The sequence below is a fragment of the Lygodium microphyllum genome, chromosome 22, assembly GCF_053477565.2.
Source record: "Lygodium microphyllum isolate KBCC chromosome 22, Lygodium_microphyllum_v1.1.10, whole genome shotgun sequence".
NCBI lineage: Eukaryota > Viridiplantae > Streptophyta > Polypodiopsida > Schizaeales > Lygodiaceae > Lygodium > Lygodium microphyllum.
The window spans coordinates 55,754,159-55,766,968 of record NC_141156.1 but is presented as its reverse complement, the minus strand read 5'-3'; the positions used below and the strand labels follow the sequence as shown (position 1 = coordinate 55,766,968).

Here is a 12,810-nt window from a genome sequence, read left to right as displayed (position 1 = left end):
AGTTATGCACTGATGAGTTATGCTTGCTTCATGAGAAGCATTCTTGGATTGCTCCATTGTATGGAGCTGCAAGATCGCTTATCTCCTGGATGTCATGGACTCGAGGATGCTTGACTCTTCTTCTACAGAGGTTCCCGACACTTCTTGCACATCTCACTTTCAGATTGGGCATTGGGTGAGATGTCATGATTCCTTGTCATTTTCTTTTCTTTTCTTTGTTTTCACTCCCGAGCCACATTGGCCTTTTAGTGGGAGGTTGTTGGGGTAAAAGGCCTCTGGGCTTGCCCATGTATACTGTGACAGCCCATTCTTTATTCATACATAATATGATAGTGCAATAAGGCTGTCAGTTCAATTGGACAGCACCTACATTGTGTGTGCTCTTCTCTGCCACATTGCATCCCCTTCATGTTCTACTTAAGTTTGAGAGATGATAGCAAAGTAGTTACCTTAAGCTAATGTTAGATAACCATCATAGGAAATTATAGCCACAATTTAGACTTGCTTTAGGTTGATCCTTGTGGGGTTGAGGTGAAACTTTCCCTATGAGATAGGCTTAAGTAGTTTGAGGAAATGGAGTTTGATTATTGCAAGGGAGTTTTGAGCAGAAGTTACATTGATTACCTCTTGATAAATTTGTGCCATTAGGATTCGGTAAATAAACATGTTACAAATTATATAGATATGCACCTAGATATAAATATAGTCTCTACATTTTCAAGGCCATGCACTTTCTATAATTTGGATGAAAAGGGATCAATTTGTGCACACCTTAGATTGACTTTATGATCTTTCTCCATTAGGAAAGGTGTTGGATATGGAATGGCATGTATTGCTTTATCAAGTGAAAACCTCTTTGCCACGGTGGATACTGGAAACTCCTTGTGCAAGGATGCTACTATGTAGTCCTTGCTCCCCTCGAGTATGTTCTTCTAATGGTTCAAGACGTTGTGTCGAAAAACTTCTTGGAACAAGTCTCTCATACAAGACATCACCCTCCTTCCCTCATCATTCATGATCACGGCTCCTATCATCTACAAGGTATCTATACCCCTCTGGGGTATGTCTAAGGTGCGTCCTCTTCCACCTATGACCACACTCCTGGGCATAGCCAGGAGACCTTTGTACATCTGGTGTACCCATGGGGGTGGTATCTCTTGGAGTAGCATCCATAGGAGTGCCACTTGCAGTGACAGACAGCTGAGCAAAAGCTAGAGTCACTAGAGTAGATGTCCCCACAAGTGTGACAAATCCTACAGGTGACATGCCTCCACCAGAACAACGAGACGAAGACAGTGCATCGATACTTGCACAACAAGCACATGAAACACCCTCTCTTGAACTTGCACGAGAGCAAGGAGTAGCACCTGTATCTCGAGCCAATCGTGGGCTCACATAATCCACATCTCCATAGTATCCCCCAAAACCACCCCCTCCATTCAGGCCTAGTTTGGAGTGTCGACCTCATCTACTAGAAACTGAAGCATCAAAGTGTGCCAAAGTAGATCTAACGGAACAGTTTGATGGTGTTTGAGACAGCTCTTGGTCCGCCATATCTCTGAATTGGGTGATCAGATTTAGAGACATACGTGTGAATATCTCCTACAACTCCTCATCGTCGCTCATCCCTCAACTCATCTTGCTCTCCAAATATTGTCAAAGGTCACCTACACAAACAAAACATGATGCTACATAATCAAGATAAAGATTCAAGAAAAGGAAGGTAATATAACTTTGAAAAAAATGATGTTACTTAAAATGCATATTCTAGATTACTCTTATAAGCGATTCATCAAAACGAATTGAGTAGGCAGATGCTGCAAGTATGACGTAGCCTATGATCCCATCTCAATCTCTTGGCACAACTCCACATGCATTGGGTGGATGATGGAGTGCATGCATGTGTACATGTCACACATACAATCAAACTCATGGGAGACACTCAAGAGTGGCACCTCAAAGCCCCCGTGGCTAGACGTAGATGATTGGCGAAGACTCAAGGAGGAGGCTACAGATTCTCCAACCAGAACGTTGGTGATAGTAGAGCGGGAGGCAACGAGGGTATGACAGGAGATAAAGGTGGTCCATCATCTTGGGGGGGGGGGGAGGCCACACGAATTATCTGGAGGATTTTTTAAGTTTTTATTTTATTTTTCTCACTTTATTATTTGCAATATTACTTGTATTGCCAATCATGTTTCTAACAGTTATATTTTATTTTCTTTGCAACACTCCATTACAAACTGCGATTCCACTGGCCCGGAGACTCGATATGCAGAAAGACATGGTCTCACTGCATTGATCGATAGACTATATACATGCAACGACCGAGTAAATTACTCATCTTTCTTATCCGTAGTTACTATTTTTATTAAAATGTATTATGTATGGTGGACTGATATGTAGCTGCTCATTTTGCAGAGCCTGTTCGATGCTCCTTTGCGCCGGGACGAGCTTTCAGATGGCGAGGATCTATAGCTTGCACTTGGATTTGTGGAGTGCACATCTTCTTCCTTTTTGGTCCTATGCTTTATGCAGGCATCTTCAATGTACTATGTTGTTATTATCCTTTGTATCTTGCCATAGTTCCATGAGTTTTCATCAGCGATCTTGTACTTATTCTATGTATCAGTCTTGTGGGTTCAAGTACATTTTGCGTTCATCTTGACAACCATTTTACACTTAACATGTAATCCATTTACAAAAAAAATCTATGTAATTGTCGCTATTAGTATCACAAAATCTCTGTAATTGTCGCTATTAGTATTGCAAGATTCACTATTGGTGATGCAATACGTGTCACAAATCGTCGCTATTTGTATTGGTATTTGCGTTGCTATTAGCATCACAAAATCAACAAAAATTGTGACGTTAATAGCAACGGTTTTATGAAGACGTTAATATCGACGCGTTTAGCAATGACATGGGCAAATTTTTTAATGAACATTTTCGTCACTTTGAACATCGGTATGAGGCGTATATCTTGTAGTTAAAAAATCAAGTTTTCTTGAGTAAGGCTTAAAGACTTGCTTAATTTCTCCTAACTTACCCATCTTCAAGCTTCTTTGCTTTGAGTCACCCGTCTGCAAACTATCCATGTCAACTTAAATCATCTCTAACTTCCAACCTTTAAAAGGTGATTCTTCCACAATCACTCTGAGGGTGCAAAACCTCATCAAAATATCATTTAAACATCCTATTTTTCTTGCTTATTTCATCATATTATCTTGCCAAGGAGTTGCTCTTTATTTTGGTGCTTATACGCCAAAGTTTTATTATTACGTTGAAGTGTCTCTTCAAGGCATCTTTTTTATTGATATATTCATCAAGTCATTCGCAATCATTATGTCTCATGAATGCCCATCCAACACTGTAAATTTTGATTCTGTATCACCGCTTCCTAAGCCAACCATGGAGCAATGCATGGTTTTACTGGCCATGTTACTAGAAAAAGAGTGTCAACATCGAGCCCAACTAGAACAAGAACTGTGATCTCTCAATTGTATGTCCTCTTAAATTGCCTCTGACAATGATGCTATGCTCTACACCCCCAATGCCACCCTCGAAGCACAATCCAACCACAAAGAGGCAAAGACAAGCAAATCTTCATTAAATTTAATACTTAGATGGTATTTAAGATGGTCATAAAGTTCTCTCTTGGCTATAAAGTCAATTCGACTCATATTTTAATAATGAAAGTTATGCTAAAAATGATAAAATCAAGTGCACTTCACATGAAGGCCACATTTTTAAGGCAATGATATAATGGAACTAAAGAAGTACATGGATTAGAAATTTACGTTGGACGTTATAAAGAAAAACCAAATTTTATAGTAGCACTCTTATAATATGCATGATGTAATTTTAGGTATGCCTTGGTGGCATCAATTTAATATTAATATTGATTATGACACACATTTGATATATTCAACATGAAGGTAGAACTCTTTTTCTTGGAGGACTAACAGACATTGAGTTATATCCATTACTTAGTCATACTTAAGCAACAATCTAAAGCTTTCCTTGTATTACTTAATGAAGTTGAAGCTATTAATTCTAAGTTAATTATAAGATATCAAAATTTTATTCATAAAATTTTCAACTTTTTTTCTTTTGATTTGCCTCTTCAACTTCCTCCATCATGACCGGAGGATCTTCAAGTTGACCTTCTCTCTGGTAGTCAACCTCTCTATAAAGCTCCTTATCATCATAATCAAGTAGAGCAAAAATAAATCCATTAAAAAATTGAAGAATTTTTAAATAAAAAGTAAAGCCAACCTAGCAATTCACATTTTGGAGCTCTTGTCCTTTTAGTAAAGAAAAAGAATCAAACCTATTGTATGTGTATAAACTATAGAGCTCTAAATAAAATTACTATTAAAAATCACTATCCAATTCCTCGTGTGAATGATATTTAAATAAATTGCAAGGTACTACTGTGTTTAGCAAGATTGACCTTAAGTTTGGTTATCAAATCAAGTACGCATGACTATCCCCTGACATTTACAAAATTGTCGTTAGGGCCCAATTTGCCCATTTTTAATTTATAGTAATGCCCTTCAGACTTACTAATGCACCGACTACTTTTAATAGAATTTTGAATCAAATATTTCTAAATTTTCGACACTGTATTATTGTCTTTTTCAATGATATCCTTGTGTTTAGTAAAACTAAAAGAGAAAATAAACATAATTTATATTTAGTATTTAGTTTACTAAAGCAAAATCATATTTTTGCTAACCTAGAAAATAGTACTTTCTTTCAAATAGAAATTGAAAACTTAGGTCATATTGTATCTACTAAAGGAATTCAAGTTGATCCATGTAAAATTGCGGCTATTAATACATGGCCTATGCCCAAAAATGTGCATGAAGTTCACTCATTTTTAGATTTAATCAATTTTTATCATAAATTTCTAAGAAACTTTTCATTAACTGTATTATTAAAGAAAAGTCTTGTATTTCATTGGGACGACAACCAATAGTGATATTTTGATTTACTAAAGCATGCATTAACTCACGCACCTATTTTAAAACTTCTTGATTTCAATAGACCATTCTTCCTAATCATTTTATTGACGCTAGTGGTTCTAGCATTGGTATTGTATTAATGCAAGATGATCATCTAATTGCATACTTTAGTTGTAAATTAAAATCTTTTAAACTTAAGTATAGTACATATGAAAATGAAATTTTAGTTATAGTACATGCATTACAAATATGCAAATATTATTTACTAGGCTCAAAATTTATTATTAAGACAAATATTAGTCTTCCCTATCCATTTAAAGTTTCATTACTTGTCCATCCTATGTATAATTCTCCACATTGCTTAAAGATGATCATGAGCTTTTAATTCTTAAATCTATTATTAATACAGATTACATGACCACCTGCATTGGCAATAATTATCCTTGCTATCTTGTCAAATTTCAAAACCATCCTATTGAGGAACCTCAATGGATGACTACTCGTGCTTTGCATAATTATCCACATTTATTGACTCCACATCCACCCACTAGCAATGGAGGATGATTGCTATCCCACCCTTGGGATATGTTGCCAAGTGGCCCCTTGTGGGCATCTACATGAGGGGATAAGTGCCTTTAATGGTTCTCCCTTGTGTGCATGTTGATGGGGATGCCTATCATTTTCGGGTGTGAGACTTGCAGGTGTGAATATGGGTGAAGACGTACTTGGACGATACCACAATATTCATATCTCAAGTGCTAACATCTATGTGATTTGATTATTTAATGAAATTCTAATGATTAATTGATTTATTATGTCTAGTTGTATTTATTTAGTTAATTATTTTTCTAATATTATTTTTTGAATTTTTATCATGCTGATGTGTAGACCAAGATAAATTGGATATACATGGCAAGCACAATTTATTCCAAATAAATTTTCATTAAATTATTTAAATAAGACACACCACTATTTATTCTAAGGTATGCGTACATTCTCTTTATAAACATTTATTGATATTGGAGACTTTAGGATATATATTACACATATTTTAGAAATACTTTATGGTTCTCAGCAGTTGTGGGTTGTGCAACTGATTGTAACCATCGATTCAGTTAACTATTTTGCGAAAAGAGTAATTGTAAAGGGCCTTAAATCAAGATTCACTTTAATATTATAAATACAGTATGGAGAAGATACCCACTCCATGTACCGGGGGGGGAGGGATTGCACCCAATAATGTGTTGCTCAAATTTATTTTACTCTTCTTTTAGTCTATTTTGAGTTTTATAAGTTGTGCTTTCAATTTTTATAAGAGAAGAGATCAGTAAGAGAGAGCTTCTTTGGTTCATTATGCGCAAGTCTTGTGTCTGATCTACACAACAAGAACTCATGATAACACATGCAAAGCTAGAGACAATGACTATAGACATGGAAGAAATGAGAACAAGAAGGATACAATAAAAGAGTTGCACAAATAAAAATGAAGAAGCTATACATTTAATGGCCAAACAATGGCAAACTAATAATGTTGATGGAACAAGAAAGGAGGAGCCTAAATAGAGCTAGAAAAAACCCATTGAGCATGTAAATACCTAAAAGTACCCTTCACAAGGCTATAGAACACCATACACATCGCCTTGGTAAGGTTTGCAAGGAGTGTGACTGGCCAAAGACCAAGCCACTTTTAACTGGGTTGTCAAGCCAACTCCTGCGAGTTGTTGCACTAAATAGGTAATATTAGTAACTAATTTTTATGATTTATCTAGCCTTCCTCAATAGCTACGATACTCGTTCATAGTAATCCAACTAATCTAATGTCTCGAACATCAATAAGCTTGCTTAATCTTGCACTTCATCTCTTAACTCTTCACGGCGAGGTCTCTACACTGGACATTAGGATACTAAGCCTAGGATTTTTATCCCTTGGTAAATTTATCTCAAGGCAACATAGATCCAATAGATCTATCTGTACATCTCCATTTAAATTCTTTTTAAACGATCTCTTCTCTTTCTTTATATAATAAATTCCTTTATTATTTATTAACTAGTAAACATTAAAAAAAATCAACTAACATTCCACAAACCCGTAAACTCTAATATCCTTTGAAAAAAAACATTTCTCTTGTCCCATATGGTATAACTTAATACTTTGTCAACACTAATAATGTTTCAAAGTACTAACATCAAATTAATTTTCTTTTTTTCTAATCCCAAGAAAATTCCATAAAACATCGAAAACCATATTCTCAAATTTTCCATGAAAGATTCTAAAATTTTTGAGTTAAAAATAATATTTTTATCAATAAATATTTTAATTTCATCTAAAATAACTATTTTTTATTTTTGACACATATTAAAAATCTTTTTAAAAAGTGAAATTTTTTTAGAATAATGTTAATAGTGTATAATTAAATATAAAAATATTACATATCATGATTATTTAACCAAATATTTTATAAAAAAGTATCTATACCATTTTAAAGAATTTTTATTTGTTTTTTATTTTTGAAATATAAAATCAGACTAACATAAATACTAATGACTATTTAGAGTTAAAAATGAGGTTCAAATACATTTTATAAAAAGTATAAACCAAAGAAATGTTTATGTTGAAGCACTTATTTCTATTAAACGAGTTAAATCACTTACGTAAAAAACGAGAATCACAATTACGCTTTTGGAAACCATGTCCCTTGTAGTCTTGGCCAAGATCTACCTTCTGTCCAGTCGTCTCGCACACGTGATCATCATTATTTTTACTTCCTCACCTTCCTGGCTAATTGATTGACTTATCATGATAAGAATGGCCTTTAAGATCTTAAAGCTATTAAGCTTTAATTAAGAACTTTAAACCCATGGCTATGGCTTCTTCATAGTCGACAACCAAATGAGGAGAAGATAACTAATTCCATGTCTTGCCCATCTCTCCACTAAACTGTACGTGAAGTAGAGTGAATTGAAGAGAGGAAACTCTTCTCCAAACATGTAATCTCAGTTTGGGTGGGTACATTGAAGCTCCCATTTCCATGTTCAAAGGGAAGGCATGGCAATGATCATGTAGGAGGCATGAGTTTCAATTCTCTCCTCTTTGTCCTTTCCAATTACATTTCTTTGTCCATTTCCTGGTTTTGGCTAGCTTGAAAAGCCTCCTCCTCTCTCCCTCTCTTCAATGATGGCGCCCATGAATATGGCACCCTTTCCATCATTCTCTCTCTCTCTCTCTCTCTCTCTCTCTCTCTCTCCACCTACTTTGCTTCACATTCATTGCCAAGCATGCAATTGTCTTTGCATTGAACGCAAAGGCCATATTAGTCATGAAACAAAGCTCTGTTTTAGGGAAAGCAACAATCATGGAGTGCAATCATTAGCATTCTCATCTGAGGCGAATTCGAAGAGGGTGTCTCTTCTCTCTCTCCCACCTGCTTCACTTCTAGAGTTAATTATGAGCACTCGCTATCACAACATGTAGGGGTGCCGACCATGGATGACAGCATGAGGGCGCCTCTTCTCTCTCTCCCACACCTACTTTCCATCTCCTACGTTTCGTCATCTGATCTGTCAAAATCATGGCACAATCAAGATCATGATCATGATCATCTTGTCAATGTACCTTCTCAATTGCAGCAACTATGGTAGATCATTCAGCTTTCCATCAGAGAGTTGCAGACTCCAAAGGAATCATCGGCAGGTTCATTATCCACAGGATTGATACGCCCTCCTCTTGTGCAAATTCTCATTCCGGTTTTCTATGTTTCATGTCATAAATCCGGGGATCACCAAAGTGCAATGTTGCCTCTTCCGCCACTCTTCCTCCCCCCAGCATTCCAATTTGGCCAAGATGGCACCTTCACGACCCCTCCTATCTCCAACGATCTTCAACGGCCTATCCTCTTGTTCTTTTTTAATTTTTCTTTTAATTCATTTCCTTCCAGCTCCTTAATGATAGTTGGACTATTATCTCTACCAATCATGTTTCTTATACCTAATTTTTCCTACAATCTCCATGTTTACTTCAAACATATAACGAATGATGCTTGCAAACTCAAGTCAAGACTTCAGTGAACTGCCAAAGTGAGTATCATACTATTATCCCTAGGTCATGGCTCTAGTGATCCTTTAATTCCTTGAGAGCCTCTTGCTAAGCCTCTTACACATGATTGTGGAAGAAGTTCCACTCATACTGGCATTGTTCCTTGGCCCCTTCCCATGGAGCCTTTCCATTGATTGATTCTGCCTAGAAACCCAAAGATGGGAGAAGCTTGTGGACTATCCATTAAGTATCCACAACTCCCACTTTCTCATACGCAGGCTTCACACACCTCTCTAAGGCGAAGTCAAGACCCCATCCATGAATCAAATCATTCCAGATCAGATGCCAAACACATTTCCATGTATTTCTTAAAAACAGAGGAGACATTATCTCGACAAACCCCCTACATGGAGGCTTATTTGGATCTTTGCATTGGCCAGAGCTTTCTGTAGTCACTCCATGCATTTTTGAAATTTTTTAAGTGCATTGTCATTCTCCACGTCACCTTATGACTTGGCTCTAAAGCAGGTTGAGATATCTCAAGGTTGTACTTTTTAAGAAGTTCTATATACATTTCAGCATCAAAGTTGTTGACGCCAAGGTCTTCATCCCATATAAAAATGTACTCATACGGGGCCACTACATCAAGATGTAGAAATTGTCTTGCAAACCACCATTTTGACTATTTTCTTGCATACTAAATTTCTTGGGCACTTAAGTCCTCTATCTGAGAAATGTGAACGGTATATTATAGGGTAGGACATTTAACCATCTATCTACCTTATACACCCATATGCAAGATCTGACCCAAAGAACTGAAGTCCAATTAGTGAATAGAGAAACACCATAACAAGTGCAAGTAACATCACATCTTCAAGTGGCTCCATACTACTCTGGAGAGCTTCAAAGATTGCTAGCACATTGCTGAAGAACTCGATGTCACCTAACCAATCTATTGACATTGAAATTGCCCCCAAATGAACTATGCTTTGCATTGCGAGTTACGAGGGGCATACAAATGCTACTTAGATAATGTGCCGAACCACCACAAAGCTCCTAAACCTACCTCTTTTCACTAAAACAATACCAAATTTAGTGTTGGAAAGAGGGGAGTCATGGGAAACAAGACAAGAACTTATCTTCTCTAGATGATAATAATTTCCTATGGGAAAATTTTAGATTGGTCATGGTTGGGTTTCATTAAGGAAATCTATCAAATTTTATCTATAGCACCACCTTTCTACCGTACAAAAACTTCCTTGTATCGACATCTCCTGGCCAAACTGCAGAGACACGGCCTCTAAAAACTGCAACAAGCACCACATCTGTATTAAATTAATGTAAAAAGTTGGTAACAATGTGCCAATTGTGTACAATTTTGCTAAATGTTTTTGCAATATTAGGCATTGTTTCTAGGTGTTGTCATTCTCCCCCACTTAATTGCGTAGTGTCCTCACAAGCAAAGCTACATCACGAACATCTAGCATCACGAACATATCTACCACGAGCTTTGCTACGTAGCCTCAAAAGATAAAATATACTCTCTCTCACTTAATTGCAAAGCGTCCTCGCGAGCACAACTACAAGAACTGCAAAACCACACATAGAAAACTAGTAGACACTGAAAAGATAGGAAATTATTTATTAGTGTCATATTATTAAGCAAGCAAGACAAATGTTTCAATCAAGTTACGTAACACTTGTGCATATTAACATTTCCCTTACGCACTCTCCCCACTTAATTGCATAATAGAGCTTCATTCAGTGCATAGAATATACCAACTAGGAAGCTTTCTAGAGTTGCTACACAACAATAATCCCTCTAGGCAAGAAAATGCCACACTACTATCCCACTAGGAATATTGCTTCTGAAATAGCATCACTGATAAGGTCCATGCCTAACAAAGAACCCAACAAAGAAAGCTAATATTAAGACACCAAATAGGACTCCTATGGTTTAGTTGCTAACCCTCCATGTTCTACTAGAACAACCAGTCAATGGTCCCTAACTTCCAACTGTCTAGAGTTTTGTGTGTTTGTTTGTTTTTTTTAAAAAATTTAATAGTAGTGGATTTCTTGAAATGCCAAAAGAGTATATACATTTATTCTCCTTTCCAAAAGGTCCCACGCCAAAGAGATGCAAGGCATTGGACGCATGGCACCCATCAAGGAAATCTCTATAGCCTACCAGGACCTCAGAGGCAATGGTTATCTTCTTTTGGTGTTTTTAATTAAAAAAACCCTACAGTCTCAGGGCATTTTTTCTTTCTTTCTTTCTTTCCTTTTTGCCTTCCGAAGAATAAATATATGGACTCTTCTAAACTTTTATTATTTTGATTGGATTTTAAGTTTTTTATAAAAAGGATCAACTAGAAGGCTAAGAATGCATCACTTAATTGAATGGTCAAAAATTTTAGCTCAACAACTTCACTCAAGGAATCTAATCTAGCACATAATACTAGTCACTTTGATTGGAAAAATGATAAGCAAAGATACTCATCAACTCAGCATCTCTCGTCCACGCTACTCCTAGTCAAAATTTCATGGAGAGAGCCTTGTTATTCAGCTACCCCCATATACCGCTAAAAAAGCAACAAAAAGATAGGGGAAAACTCTATTGGATTCCTAAATAGACTCCCATACAATGAAATTCACTATGTCAGGCACACACATCACCCCCTTTCAATCACTCCTTGGTGCTAAGTCCCATCCCATGTGGGTGGACTCTCATATAAACTAAATTGGTTATATATCTTTCTTTTGTGTTTGAAAAATTGAGTTTTTTGTTTCTTTTGTAAGTATTTAGGTTTGGAAAACTCTAAATGATTTCAATCAAGTTATATTTTTAGCTTTCTCTTATTTCAAACGAAGATAAATAGATAGATTAGATATGAAACAACCTGCTATGTACATGTATATTGCAACTCCAAAATAATGAGACCATAAACACGTAGTGGTTTGCAAATTGCAATAATCATCAAACCTGCACAAAACTCAACTACTAACCACTAAACCATTAATATGTTAGATCAATAAAGAGTGAAACTTATTTAAAAACCGGTCATCTAGTCAAACTTCCTTATAAGGAGCTCCTAGCATTGAAGGAGTATCCCAACAGTGCGTGCAACTAACTATCGAACCATGTGAAGACTAACCAAACTAAAGTGCACTAAAACCTAAAATGTAAAGGTATCAACAAACCAAAATTGTTTTTTTTAAAGGATTATTTGTTTTGTATGTTGTTGTTTTTGTTTAAATATGTAGAATAAGGTAAAAAACCCAAAATGCTCTAAGAAAACAAAAGATCTAAACTAAAATCTTCAAACTCTCTAAGATCTTCTATTGCAAACAATAACCCTAATCCAAAATCATCCACACTATCTAAGTCAAGCCTATCAATTAAACCATCAGATATAGGATGCTCATGAATAGCCTCTAGCATAGACACGTCAGATGTCATAGACCAACTATTAGGTGCATCGCTAAAAACTTCCATCACATCATGGACCGGAGCTGCAACTGCATCGTCATAACAGGGCATAGGTGCCATTGGTAAACATCCTAAAGAATATCCCTCAGTTGCATCCATATACCAACAGATATAATCCCAACAGGGACAACTAACATTTACTTGATCATTGGGATATGATGGAGTAAAACGATAAACAACATCTTGATATCGGGAAATTTATTGTTGCTCTCTACCCACCCTAGACTCAGCAACACAAAGGCGCTAATGGAAATATAGGTGTCAAAGGTATAGCAAAACTCTTAGAAGGATGACCAGTCCTTTGACAAACATCACAT

At 36.2% G+C, this 12,810-nt stretch overlaps 1 pseudogene; it reads right to left on the bottom strand.

Moving 5' to 3' along the window:
* Window positions 1-9,078: 9,078 nt before the first annotated feature.
* LOC148017169 (uncharacterized) lies at window positions 9,079-12,544 on the bottom strand (annotated as a pseudogene).
* Between the last annotated feature and the right edge of the window lie 266 nt (window positions 12,545-12,810).